The 14,888-nt window shown below is 46.4% G+C and overlaps 1 protein-coding gene across 5 annotated transcripts in view; it reads right to left on the bottom strand.

The window, feature by feature from the left end:
• Window positions 1-13,915, bottom strand: part of LOC114610246 (N-acetyllactosaminide alpha-1,3-galactosyltransferase) — a 72,037-nt gene extending 58,122 nt beyond the window's left edge. For 4 of the 5 annotated variants that reach the window (XM_028754743.1, XM_028754746.1, XM_028754745.1 and 1 more), the window contains exon 1: window positions 13,863-13,915. The gene's annotated coding sequence lies outside the window, so the exon portion shown is untranslated. Of the gene's footprint in view, window positions 1-13,571; window positions 13,602-13,862 lie in introns of those variants that run through there. The other variant, XM_028754744.1, reaches the window with a different exon arrangement.
• Window positions 13,916-14,888: the final 973 nt, after the last annotated feature.

Below are 14,888 nucleotides of genomic sequence, written 5' to 3'. Positions count from 1 at the left end.
AGGGAGGATGCCTGGACAGATGTCTACAGGGAGGATGCCTGGACAGACATCTACAGAGGGTGTTTGGAGAGGCATCAAATCACCTTTTTCTTGGTCTCACTATAAAATGGTACACACCAAACAGAAACAGCTCCCTCAGCCTAAGTCTCAGAATAAGAGTTCACTCTGGAACAAACCTTCTAGTTGACTGACAACTAGAGAAAAGCCACAAAAACATGGCCCTGAACTTACTTATGGCTGATGTCGTCTGTGAAAACTTATCCCTCAAAAGAGGAGATCTAGAGTTTGTTACACACCACAACTGTAACAAAAGCTAGCTGACTGATACACACTGTAGACATGAGATAACAAGTCCCGGTTATAAAGATGCTCACATGCTTTTATAAAGAGCTGTGAGCAACGGCGCCTCAACAGTTTCCATTATCTTCTACTCCTAGATTTTATTTTATTTATTTATTTATTTTATTCTATTTTATTTTTTGAGACAGGCTGTCATTATGCAGCCCAGGCTGCCCTGGAGCTCACAGAAGTCCACCTGCTTCTGCCTCTTGAGTGCTGGTATTAAAGGTGCGTGCCATCAAACCCAGCATGAACCCAGATTTTACCAATCTTTTCCACTCTATAAACCTTCACCTTTGCCCCGACTCTCTGTAGCTCCATATTGCTTAATCTCTTTCTTGGCCTTCTCAGGTAAACATCTTTAAAATCTCTAGCTTAATAAAATTGAAACAAGCCTGGTGATGGTGGTGCACACCTTTAATCCCAGCACTCAAGAGGCAGAGGCATGCAGATCTCTGAGTTCAAGGCCAGCCTGGTCTACAAAGCCAGTTCCAGGACAGCCAGAGCTACACAGAGAAATTTTGTCTCAAAAACAAACAAACAAACAAACATAAATAAATAAATAAATCGATTGAAACGTTTTAAACATACCTAAGATACTGAGATTGAAGTAGTAACTAATTAAAAATCCCCTCACAATGAAAAACCCAGGACTGTATGGATTTGCTGCTGAATTCCAAACTTTTTTTAAAAAACAATGTTTTTTGTTATATTAATTTATTCTATTTGATGTGTATGAGTAGTTTTGCTTGCATGTAAGTCCGTGTACCACATGCAGGCAGTGCCTGAGTAACCCAGAAGAGGGTGTCAGATCCTCTAGTGTCCTCGGGGATCCCCTGGGACTGGTGTTATAGATGCTGTGAACTGAGTGCCGAGCGTTGGACTCCGGTCCTCTGGAAGAGCACACTGTCTAATCTAAGAGTCTCAGTGCCAAAGTCCAGATTTTTAAGGAGGACCTAAGAAGAAAGTAGGAAAGAAAGAGACGCTGAGAAGTTCACTCTGTACAGACGGTGTGACAGATACCAAAACCTGATAAAAACAAAGAAAGAAAGGAAGGAAGGAAGGAAGGAAGGAAGGAAGGAAGGAAGGAAGGAAGGAAGGAAGGCAAGCCCAGTCTCCCTGATGAACAGAGATGCAACAAAATTCTCAACAAAATTCAAGAACACATTACTAGAGCTGCAGAAATCACCCAGCCATTAAGAGCACTCTCCTGCCGAGGAGCCAGATCTGCTTCCCAGCAACCTACATGGCAGCTACCAACTGTCTGTAACTCAAGTCCAGAGGGTCTAATGTCCTCTTCTGTGCTCCAGAGACACCAAACACACACGGTGCACATTCATGCATGCAGGCAAATACTCATACAAATAATTACTTTAGTCTTAATTCTAAAAAAAAAAAAAAGTTAAAAGATCATGCATCATGACCAACTGGTTTCATCGCAGGGATGAAGTTTGGTTCAACACATGCAAAACAATAAATGACACATCACATAAGTAGACATAGGGCAAAATAGACATGATCACCTTTATGGATACAGAAAGACACTTGACAAAGTTCAATATGCCCTTATGATAAAAAGTCTGAAGCTGCAGGGCAGTGGTGGCGCATGCCTTTAATCCCAGCACTTGGGAGGTAGAGGCAGGCGGATTTCTGAGTGCAAGGCCAGCCTGGTCTACAAAGTGAGTTTCAGGACAGCCAGGGCTACACAGAGAAACCCTGTCTCAAAAAAAAAAAAAAAAAAAAAAAAAAAGTCTGAAGCTATAAACAAATGGAATATACCTCAATATAATAAAGACAACATGTAACAAACCTGTAGCCAAGGTTAGACAGGAGAGAACTGATCATCTCCTTTAAACTCTGGGGCGAGACAAGGATGCCCATGGGTGGTCATTTTCTCCCTCATGTTCAGTATAGTGCCCCGAGTCTTAACTAGAGCATTCAGACAAGAGAAAGAAATGAACAGAATGAAAAAAAAATAAAAAAAAAAGAATAATAAAAAAAAGAATAAAAAAAGAATAAAAAAAAAAAAGAAAAAAAGAAATGAACAGAATGAAAGGAGGCAAAGAAGCAGCCACGGTTCCCACTTTCAGATGACATGATCCTATGCTTAAAATACACCTGGTGGTTGGGGCTCAGCTTTAGTCCCAGCATTCGGAATTCGAGGCCAGCCTGGTCTACAGAGTGAGTTCCGGGACAGCCAGGGCTACACAGAGAACACCTGTCTTGAAAAACAAACCAAAGAAATCAACCAACCAACCAAACAGACCTTACAGACTCCACCAGAAAACTTTAAGATCTGGTAAACATTTTTAATAAAGTTGCAAGATAGAAATATCAACATATAAAAGCCAGTAGCTTTTATATATACCAAAAAATGAACTCACTGAGAAAGGTTTAGGAGAAATATTCCATTCTCAATAGCTTCAGGATAAATAAATAAAGGAAACAATATACTCAGGACTAAACCTCTGCAGTGAAAACTTTAAGACATTGAAATGGAAGTTGAAGAAGACAATTGAAATGAAAAGACCTTCCGTGATCATAGTATGGCAGTCTCTGTACTTCAGACAGAGGTTCCTATATCTACATCATATAAAGAATTGAATAAAAGTAAGCATGCCAAAAACCCCCTGCCAAGTAATACATGCCCACTGAGCCAAGAGTTCTCAAAGGAGGAAACACAAAAGACCAATGCTTTGCTTTGCTTTGCTTTGTTTTTTTAAGTGTGCTCAACATCCTTAGCCATCAGGGAAACGTAAATTAAAATGGCTTCGAGAATTCTTCCCACCCTAGCCACTGGCTATCACCGAGAACACAAATGACAACAGATGCTGGCAAGAATGTAAGCAGGCGTGGTCCTTATTCACTGCTGGTAGGACTGGAAACTCACTGAGCCACTATGCAAACCTGTGCAAGGGTTTCTCACAAAACTACAACCAGCCACATGGCCCAGGTCTACTATTCCTGGACTCTATGTCATACACAGAGATCCTTGGCTGCCCATGTTGACAGCTAAACTGCTCGTAAGAGCACAGAATCAGCCTAGGCGTCCCCATCAGCTGGTGAGGGGACATAAAAATTCAGCATATATAAATACAATCTTATTAAGCCTCAAATAAAAATGAACTTCTCAGGAAAATGGATGAAACTGGAGAACATTATATTGAGGTGCTCCAGCTCAGAAAGATGAATACCTCACACTCTCTCTCATGCCCTGATCCTACCCTCTAATACTTATGTGTGTGTAGTTATGTGCTTATGTGCTAGTTATGTAAGTGTGGGGGTAGAGTAGGAAACTAGAAAGGAATGTGAGAGGAGAAAGAGTTTAAAGGAAGGGAAGGGGACTACCGGAGACAGAAGAGTCCAAGTGAGAGATGGGGAAAAGAAGAGGGAGGAGTGGGGAGGGGAGAAAGGAAGGAGGCAGGGTGGGAAGAGGAGAGGAGGGAAGGAGGGAATAGAAGAGGAGGGAGAGCAAAGCTTTGTATAGAGATATCTCAAAAAACTTGTTGCTTTGTATGCTAATTAAAAAAATAATCAGTTGAAGAGATGGATCACCTATTAAGAGCACTGGCTGCTCTTCCAGAGGATACAGGTTCAGTTCCCTCCACTCACACAGTAGTTTACAACTGTCAGTAACTCCAGTTCCAGGGATCCAACGCTCTCTTCCTGCTTCTGAAGGTACTGCACTTGTGTGCACATACCCACATACAGACCTATATCTCTATCTATCTATCTATCTATCTATCTATCTATCTATCTATCTACCTATCTATCCAAAAATAAATATTAAAAATTAAAAATAACAAAAATTCACTTGTTTAGGCAAGTGAAGGGGTACATGCTTGGGAAATGAGAGCAAGGGGATTCAGAGAGCAATTGAAGCTAATCTGGGATACAAAGACTCCACAGGAAAAGCCTGTCTCAAAAACCTACTTCTCAGGCTGGGTGGGCATGATGCTGTATGCCCTTAATCCCATAACTCAGAAGCAGGTATATATCTATGAGATTAAAGCCAGTATGGTTCATGTGTCATCTTTTAAGGCAGCCAGGGCTATGTAAGAAACTGTCTGAAAACAAAGTTTCTGGGCTGGCCAGCTAGCTCAGCAGGTTAAGACACTAGCCACGAAGCCTGAGTTCCAGGAACCCATGTTGGGGAGAAAGGATGAAACTCTAAGAAGCTCTACAAACTGCTCACTGACAGGCACCACACAGGCACCATGGCAGGCACATGCCCACACACATACACATACAATAAATGTAATTATAATTTTTATAAAATGTCAACGCTTCCTGCTGGCTCAGCTTTCAGGATCTGGCTCACTCAGCTTCCATTCTGTCCTCCATGCTTTGTGTATTTTGGTAATCTACTTGCCCAATGGAACCTCTCCATCCCTCCCTGTCCTCCTTACACCCCACCTCTCAGCACGGCTCTGCAATACTCAACAATGAACTCAATTCATTCCCTTCTCTACCCCAGACATCCCTCCTTCCTGACATCCCTCCTTCCTGTCCTCTCTGGGCTACCGGCACCATCATTCATCCAATGATCCATGTCATATTTAAAGCCAGGAACATTCCCAAATCTACCTCGACTATTGACTACAAGAACCAAGTCTGAAAATCCTAGCTGATAACACAGAACACTCTGGAGTCCAGGAATCTCCATGCCTAAAGCCACTCTGAGGCAGACAAGCACAGGAGACAGTTTAGTGCCCAACAATGCACTTGATGACCTAGGTCCTTTGCCTGCACACACTACACACACACACATACACATACTACTCTCCTATACACCTGGCAGCCTCAGAAGCCCCCCAGCCCTTCACCTACATCCAGATTTCCACAATTTCCATTCAAGTGCAGGAAAAATAGAACTGTGTATCCAGCTTGAACCATCTTTTGGATACATGGACTATAAGGCAAAACTATGCCCCCTACAGCCTTTGAGGGAGACTCCCCCTAGGTGGATGATTAAAATTAGATACATTATAGAAAAGGACACATGCAATAAGAAAATGAGACCTAATTTGTAAATCAAAATAGAGACACTCAGACCACATCTATCTTAACCGGGCCCTCCTTCTCTGGAAGGCTGTAAAAGGAAACCCTGAACAAAACAGGGTCTTCGAATACTCTCACATGTCCCAGTATCCCTTTTTTTCATGTTTTATTTTTAATTATGTATACATGTGCATGGGAGGAGGGGCTGTGCACATAAGCGCAGGTCCCCAGGGAGTCCAGAAATGGCTAGTGGATCTCCAGAGCTAGAGTCATAGGAGGTTATAAACCACCTACTGTGGGTGTGTGAGCTGAACTCAGGTCCTCTGCAGGAGCAGCAAGTACTCTTAATAGCTGAGCCATCTCTCCAGGTGCCTCCTGCCATGACACCCCGCCACCACTGTCAATCCTACCTCCAGAAAGTTATCTTGATTCTTTTGAAAATCTATCAAGTTTTTGTGTATTTCCTTGTTAATCTGTATTGTCTTTAACAGGGTCTCATGAAGCAATCCTGGCTGGCCTGAAGCACACAATGATCAGTCTATCTCTGTCTCCCAAGCACTGGGATTAAAGGTGTGTACCACCATGGCAAACAAAGGGGTTCTGATGCTTTGTTTCGCTTGTGTTTTATTTGGTTTTGAGATCTTTCTAGGTAGCCCTGTCTATCCTGGAACTTACTATATAGACCATGCTGGCCTTGAACTCACAGAGAACCACTTTCGAACCCTCATTTTCAATTCTTTGGGTAAGAGTTGTCAAGGACCTGAAAAATCACTCAGCCAGGGAGATGGCTCAGTGGGGAAAGTACATGCACTGCAAGCATAAAGAGCACAGTTTAAAGCCAGGCATGGTGGTGTGTGCCCATAACCCTAGTGCTGGGGGACGGTTAGAGACAGGAGAGGATCCTGGGGACTTACTGCCCATCAGTCTAGCTAAGGTGGGGACCCTGTCACCTCAGAAGTAGGTGGAGAGTGCCCAGGAGGAAGACACCTGACCTCCCCTGGTCCATGTGTGCAAAAATAGAACACGGGCTGGAGAGATGGCTCAGTGGTTTAAGAGCACTGACTGCTCTTCCAGAGGTCCTGAGTTCAACTCCCAGCAACCACATGGTGGCTCACAGTCATCTGTAATGGAATCTAATGCCCTCTTCTGGTGTGTCTAAACAGTGACAGTGTGCTCACATACCATGGGGGTTGCTGCTTATTGACTGTTCTTCAGGTTTTCCTCAGCCTGCTTCTTTAAAAAGTAAGCATGCCAAAAAAAACCCTGCCAAGTAATACATGGCCACTGAGCTAAAAGTTCTCAAAGGGGGAAACACAAAAGACCAATGCTTTGGAACCCAGGACCACCAGCCCAGGGATGGCACCACCCTCTATGGGCCAGGCCCTCCCTCATTGATCACTAATTGAGAAAATGCCTTTCAGCTGGATCTCATGGAGGCATTTCCTCAACTGAAGCTCCGTTCTCTGATGACTCTGGCTTGTGTCAAATTGACCCCAAACCAGCAGTAGACCCTCATCTGTCTTTTCTTTAGGAAGCACGCTCATTCTGACCCTGTTCAAGTCAGTGTTTCTCTGCTGACACCTCCCACCCTCTACTGATGTTCACAGATCTCCTCTGCTGAGCCTTCTTTGGACCTCATGTCGAGCCTGACTATCCTCGGCTCATCCAGCTCCTTCCAGCAGCTAACAAGAGGCTAGCTTGCCTGCCCTGTTGTTTTTCTTGCAAATTTTCATAAAATAAGTTTCCTGTGGAACCTGTTTCTAAGTTCCTTTTTTTTGTTTTGTTTTGTTTTGTTTTGTTTTGTTTTGTTTTGTTTTGTTTTGTTTTTCGAGACAGGGTTTCTCTGTGTAGCCCTGGCTGTCCTGGAACTCACTCTGTAGACCAGGCTGGCCTCGAACTCAGAAATCCGCCTGCCTCTGCCTCCCAAGTGCTGGGATTAAAGGCGTGCGCCACCACTGCCCAACTCTAAGTTCTTTTAACAACAATATATTTGCAAAATATAGCATATTTGTCACCTATAGAAGAATCATAAACAAAGACAAAACAGCTGACCAAACACTGCAACTCAGGAAGGTTCCTAATGGCGGCCCATGTGTACCTACCCTTTAGCCATTCTTTCAATTTGATCTCCAAGCTTTCTTTCTGTCCCTATGGGTTTTAGGGCCTTTGCTTTGGTGGTGGGTGGCATTTATTGGAGAGGAAGTGTATCAGGAACACCGGTGATTCTTTAGGTCTTGAGACATATTACCTAATGTACCAACTGGATCCTAAAGGGAATAGAGATTCCACTACAGCCATAAGCCTCCAATACATTTGTGCCTAGGATAAAAGGCTCTTCTAGGATTGTCTCCCACTCACTCTAGATTCTTCCAGGAAGGAAATTAAAGCCATATCTAAGAGGCAATTATATCTGCCTCGTGTGTGTGTGTGTGTGTGTGTGTGTGTGTGTGTGTGTGTGTAAAGTTTGGTCCCCACTGATCAAAGCAACTTGTGGATCCTGACCATCACTAGTTGGGGAACTTAGATCCAATTTCGGAATTGGGGAGAACATGTACCCAATTCCCAGTGAACTTTTGGGCCTTTATTCTCATCAGCCAGTGTAACTCAGACATTAGTAGTACACACTTGGCCACAGTTCAAAGGCTCCCTAACCTTCCTCCTCCTCCTCCTCCTCGAACACTGATTCACTCATCAAAGTGCTCTCTGTGATTAGAACAAATTTGATCTCCGAGCCTTAAAAACAAAGAAGTGAACTTGTTCGTGCGGTGTCCTTAGGAGTTTACTTAAGCTTGTTAGAGTTACCAATCACTGGCAATTTAAGCTTTCAGATGATACGGCAGTGGTGGTGCACCCCTTTAATCGCAGCACTCGGAGGCAAGTAGATCTCTGTGAGTTCCAGGACAGCCTGGTCAACAGAATGAGTTCTAGAACAGCAAAGAAAGAGAGAAAGAGAGAAAGAGAGAGAGAGAGAGAGAGAGAGAGGGAAGGAAGGAAGGAAAAAAGGAAGGAAGGAAGAAGGGAGGGAGAGGGGAGGGAGGGAGGGAAAAGAAAGCTTTAAGATCAAAATAATAATTAAAATATCTACTATCACCCTCCTGCTAGGTCGATCTGCCTTGTAAAAGATAAAAGTGATCAAATGTGCTCTCTGTCCAAGCTTCTCTTCAAGGCTGTTCTGACCTGGGGGGGGGGGGGGCAATCAAACTTGGACCGGAGCCTGTGAAGATACAGAGGCTAAAAGAAGAGCCATTATTTTGGTCCCTACCTGAGTCAACTGGGCTGCAAGGGACAACTGGACACTTACCAAAGGGTCCTGAAAGTTCTTGCAAGTTACCTGTCCTCTAGATTAGAGGTGTCATGGAGAGGCAGAGATCTAACTATTACACATTCTGCAAAGAAGATAGCCAACACAGAGAGAAACTCCCTCAGGACTTCAAGGGAAACAGCAATATGTCAAGAAGACTGACTTCTTCCAGCATATGGCTAAACTGTCAGGGGAAAGACTAACAGACTTAAGGGGATCTCCAAAGTCACTAAAAATGACCCTGAGGGAGCCCCAACTGACCTTAACAATGAAAAGAAAAATGAATAAGTTTTGGCTACCTACAAAGTCTTAACCAGCCAGCAGGAAAGTACAGCAAGAGTCAAATAACTAGAGAAAATAGAAAATAAAAGAGATGACTGGATTTGAAAAGGACAAGTCAGGCCTCCAGGCCTCCATGGGCTACGGACACACCAGGGAGGGCTCTCAGAGCAAAGGGCTCTCAGCTTTCCCTGGCCGTAAACAAAACGCTGTTTGTGCATCCCGATAATTCTGCAAAGTGGTTTATAGGCTTTACACAAATCAGTCCACAAAGACAATGCCCAGATTTCTGTGGCCAAAATGAGTTCTGCCTGCTTTAATCTTGGTAATGATCCCGTTCATCCCAGGAGCTACACTACTGTACCTCCTGTCTTTTCACAATGGATCCACCCTGTGATGGGCTTTCTTCTGTCTGGCTCCCTAGGATTACCTCAAGGGCCTGAAGGTCAGCAAGTGTGGGGATGCTGAGCCCTTCGGTGCCTTCATTTTAGATGGAAGAAACCCAGACGCACCATCCACCCATGTCCTAAATATTAGGTCTCAATTCTTGAGGGGCAAATATTAGGTAGCTAACCAGGCATTAACAAGCTTGGCAGCCACTGAGAATAGAACTCTCCCATAGATGAGGAGGTCTGAGGACTTCGCTGAGGCCCATTAAGGGAGAGCTCCTTTCTCAGTCATAAAATGGAATCTAAATCCTATCTACAGCCTTGGGAAACATGGCATTCTTCCCCCACCCCACCTTTCCTCTCGTCCCCCTCCAGAGACAGGGTTTCTCTGTTTAACAGCCCTGGCTGTCCTGGAACTTCCCCTGTAGACCAGGCTTGCCTCAAACTCACAGAGATCCACCTGCTTCTGCCTCTCGAGTGCAGAAGGTGCGAGTGTGCACCACCACGCCCAACTTCACTCTAATCAGTCCCAAGGATTATAATAATATTACACACTATTGTCCTCTCCCTTAAAATTAACCCAACTGGGCCTGTCAATCGTCTGGCCCAGGGACCAACCTGAAGGGAAGTAGACACACCTGGCACACGATGAAGTCATAAGAGGGAATAATTATGCCCTTAACGAGATCATTACCCCTGAAAAGTAACCCGCACCCCAAGTTACATATCTCCACCTCTGAGCCTCATAATTTTCTGAGTCCTCACTCAAGATATGTAAGCTTTAATTTCATCTCTTTTTGGTCTTCCTAGGACTCCAGATTAAATCCTAAGCACATCTGTGCTGATCCTCCAGGTATTCTGTTTCCCTGATAATAACACACACGTGCACACACACTCCAAAGCCTGCCCTTAGACCTCAACTCAAGGCCTTTCTCTCTCTCTCTCTCCCTCTCTCTCCCTCTCTCTCCCTCTCTCTCCCTCTCTCTCCCCCAACCCCCGTCCCTGCTGCCTATCTTGCCATTTTCTTCAAGCTCTAAAACAGTCCTCAAGCTTTAAAAAAAAAACAAAAAGAAAGAAAGAAAGAAAGAAAGAAAGAAAGAAAGAAAGAAAGGAAGGAAGGAAGGAAGGAAGGAAACCATCAAACCTTCACTGAACTGTGTTTGGTCAGATTCAGTCGAGCACACCTGTGATTTTAACACCCAGGAAGCTGCGACAGGTAATGTGAAGTATCTGAGCCAACACCAGTCTGCCCTACAAAGCAAGACCCTATCTCAAAACAAACTGCAACTCACAGGGGCTAGAGCTCCAAGAAGTCCCTAAAACTGACCAGATTCACTAGGCCCCTCCCTGCAGAAGCAAGCAATAAAAGCTGAGAGTGCCCCTCAGACTGATGGAAGCTGGGCTGCACAGAAGTCTCTGAGACCAGACCAGCTGCCTGGAAGAAACAGAAGCTAGCTGAGCTGCCCAGACCAGGTTTAGACCAGTTACTTGGAAAGGACACCTATTGAGTTATCTTCAGGCTATGACATGTGCTCAAGGTTCCCAGCTTTTGTGACTTGTCACCTGTGCTTTGATGATGCAGCTGTCCATGAGTCATGTATGCTCCTGTAAGTGACCCCTCACCCATATTCCCATAAATAACAAAACGCTCAGTGGCCCACGAAGCTTCACTTCATTGGTATCCACACTTCGTTTGGTCTGTCATGGACTCCCTATCCAGGTGAGTAGACGGGTGTGCTGCATCCCCCTGGCAAAAGTTTTGTCACACAAGGCCTCAGCCATTTCACAGAAAATGACCAGCCTGGACCAAACACAAGGACTGTCCATCTAAACCCTTCCAACTCATTAAACCAAAAATGCTTATGGTTTGTGGTTTTTAGCGTGTGTAAATTAGAGTGTAATTAAAAATTAGTAACTAAAGTGTAAGGACCCAAAATAATTAGAAAGCATATTCACTTCAAACAAAACATTTATACCTGAACTGCACCGGTTTAAATGCTCAGCCCCTACCCAATGCATCCTCCCTTCTGCTCTCCCCAGCCCTTCCCCTGGAGCCATGGCATCTGTTCCTTAGAGGTTTTCTAACCATGGTGGAGATGGCTGCAAATAGAAAGCGAGCAGCTGGGTGGTGGTGGCGCACGCCTTTAATCCCAGCACTTGGGAGGCTGAAGCAGGCAAATCTCTGAGTTCGAGGCCAGCTACAGAGTAAGTTCAAGGACAACCAAGGCTACACAGAAAAACCCTGACTCATACCAAACAAACAAACAAACAAACAGAAAGCACACAAAGCCTTAGAGACTGGCTGGAATGTATTCCAATCTCAGATTCGATCTAATCCCTGAGTGCCCATAAACCAGTGACTTAGCTTCTCCTAACTTTGATTTCCTTCTCTGTAAATCTGGCCAACAGTGCCAAGCTTATCTGTTAGGCTAAGCAACCTGGGAGACCCATGTATACTAAAAGTCTCCTTAAGACCCAGAAGCGCACAGGAATAAGACTTATGGTCAGCCTCTAGCACAGAAGTGTCAGAAAACCGGGAAATGGCTGCTCAGAGCCAGTATGGCCAAAGACAAGGTGGCCAGTCCTGCTCTGTGACTCAGAACACTTCCTGTAAAGTTTAGCCACTGGGAGCCATTGACAGCAACCAATTGATCTTCTCCTGCCTCCTGATCTCAGGCATTCCACTGAAAACTGGCCCTAACCCCAGGGAATGGGGATAAGAGGCCTCCCCAGAACATCCTCTGGGGAGTTCCTATCACAGAGAAAACTGAAGTGAGAGAGTTGGTTCTATGTAGAAGATCGGAGGAGCAGGCGCCGGGGCCTCCAGGTACCCCTCCTAGACCATTTCGGCCTGAGCCAATACTCAAGGCCTCTGGAACCAGGTAATCCAGCCCTTCACTGAGTCACCGGACACCTGTTACTTGCAAAAGATAGCTTGGACTCGCATTCGGCTCCCATCTGGAAGAAGCAACTACTCCCAAAAATAACTGTAAGGAAGGTAGTAAGCACTGTCAAAAGGCAGACTCCCATAGCCCCGATAACCCAACCCCTGGACACCCCGAGCCATGGCGAGCCCCCTCGCCTTTGCCTACCCAGAGTCTGAGAATGAAGTCTTCAGTAGAATCGGTATTTCTCATTCCAAGAAGAGTCTACAAGGGATGGTGTCACCCAGCTAAGAAAAGGCAAGACTAGGGCTCCACCCATAATCCCCAGCCTCCTGAGACACACCTATCTATCTCCGGGCAAATGAAAAAGGCAGTTAGAACTGTTCTAGGGCCGATAGTGCCCACCAAAAGGAAAACCACAAAATAAGGTCCCTGGGTTGTGGGTCCTTCCTGGGGAAGTAGCTAGTGGCGCTGACATCCCCGCCCTCCTAGCCTCGTCCAGGCCCCCGCAGCAAGGAAGACAGCAGTCTCTCCAGTCTCTCTGTCCTCCCTCCTCCGAGCCCCCAGCCCTGACATTATTTCCCGCTTTGCTGTTTCTTGGATGATTTTCAAGAGTTTGTGCAATCGCATATGTATGAAAATGTCATAATGAAACACAGTACTTTGCATGCTAACATAAAATAAATATAAAATAATGAAACGTGTGTGCATGTGTGTTCTGTTGAGCAGTTCTCCTGCCATCTTCAAATGCTGGATGGTGTCTCTTTGCTTTGGGAACGAAGTGGCTTGAAAAGTTGAGATTGCCTCCCATCACCCAACACTGCAAAGTTAGTGCCTGAGACTTTGCCCATGCTTGATTTTGGCTTGGTCCTTCCTTCGCTGTTAAGAGTCTGTGTATCACTCAAATTCCGGTGTCCCTCACTTTACCCCTACCTGGACCCCTTTTCCATCTTGTCCGGAAGAAGAGCCACCCCGCCCTGTCCTGTCCTACAGCTGGAAAAGATGTCTCCTGCTTTTCGACTCACCGGTTAGTACCGGCGGTCTCGATACCTGCCCTGCCCTTCTCTGCCCTTCCCTGCCGTGCCCTGCCCTGCCCTGACCAGCTTTTCTACTCGGATACCGAGGGAAGGGGGTGGGCGACCCCGGTAAGCAGACCAGCAGGCCCTGGTCTGGAAGGCTGAACAGATGCAGCGACACCATTCAGGGTGGGACAGAACCTGGAGTTCAGAAGTGGATACAGAGGAAATGTTCAAGTGAACGGGACAAAAGCAAGGACCGGGTTGGGCTGGGCCGGAGCAGCGGCGCTCCCGCTCGCCCACACCTCCTCCCCACGCGCGTGGCTCGTAGCTTCGGTGTCAGACGCCCGGCGGGACCCACCTGATCCGCAGAACTAGGCCGGGCGGGTGCGGTCCGCCACGCTGGGGACCGGACCACACGGGCGGGCGGCGCCCTGCGCTGCAGGAGACCCGGTTGCTGCTCCGCCGCGGTGCGCGCCTCCCGCCCCTGCCGGCGCCTCCTCCGGGCAGCGCGCGGCGGCCTAGGGCACCGGCTATGGCGTGCACCGACCCGGGAGTGGGAGCCTAGCCGGTCCCCGCCCTCCCCCACCCAGACACAGCGCCCGGCACGATGCACGTGTGATGCATCGGGTGTCCCTCACTTTACCCTTACCTGCACCCTTTTGCCATCTGTGGGAGGAGTGAGGTTGTTTCATCTCCACTCAAGCAGAAAAAAACCTGAAACCAGGAAGAAAAAAAAACCGATCACGGCCGCCTGTGTCTTCTGACCTGCACGTGGTGATGGGGTCTTGGAGGAGGAACTGCGGTGGTTACTGGGTGATGGGGTGGGGACCGACACCCTATACAATGAGGAAAGGCTTCATGGACACTGGCTTACAGCCAGACACCTGGAAGTGTGGAAGGTCTTCCCCCACCGCGTGTTTCTCAGGGAAGAAAAGAGAAAGGGCCACAGGCTACAGGCTAAGGACTGCCCATGGATGGTTACTAGGAGGCTAGGTCTTCCAGTCCTCAGCTCTGAGGTGAAAAGCTGGCCAAAACGCATGTAGACCATAGCTTGCTCGGGTGTCTTCTGACGGAGTTATATAGAGCCACTACGAACTTCTGTAATTATTTAGAAAGGAGCCCAAAACAATTGTGGCAGTTTGTACCTCTACGCCCAACAAGCACATCTGCCCTCCTCTGGTTTGTTCCACCGTCAGGCTCAGTTGGATCTGTTTTATCCTCAGAAAAAGGAATAATTTTGCTTTTGCTAGAACATTCACCATTGGACATAGTTTTAAAAAAAAAAAAAGATTTTTTTTAGTTTTTGTTTGTTTTATAAATATGGGTGTTTTGCATGCAGGTATGTGTATGTATATATACAACGTGTGTGCCTGGGTGTCCCAGGAGTTCAAAAGAAGATATTTGAATCTCCTAGATCTGGAATTCAATATCGTTTGGGCCACCTTGTGGGCGTGGGAACAGAACCCAGGTCCTCTATGTAAGCCCTTGGAGGCTTATGAGTAGCCAGGCCCCTCCCCTGAGCCAGGTTCCGCCCACAGACCACTCTCACTTCCCTAATGGTTGGCCAGACCCAGCTCGCTGCCCCTCCTCGTCCCCTCCCCGCCCCTCTCAGCCCCCCACCCCCACCCGCTCGCCAGCCATTCAGAGTAAAATGCCCTAACTATGGAAAACTCCG

Source organism: Grammomys surdaster, unplaced genomic scaffold (assembly GCF_004785775.1).
Source record: "Grammomys surdaster isolate TR1022 unplaced genomic scaffold, NIH_TR_1.0 126035, whole genome shotgun sequence".
NCBI lineage: Eukaryota > Metazoa > Chordata > Mammalia > Rodentia > Muridae > Grammomys > Grammomys surdaster.
Note: the sequence above shows the minus strand (reverse complement) of the source record. Positions and strands in the feature narration are given on the sequence as shown.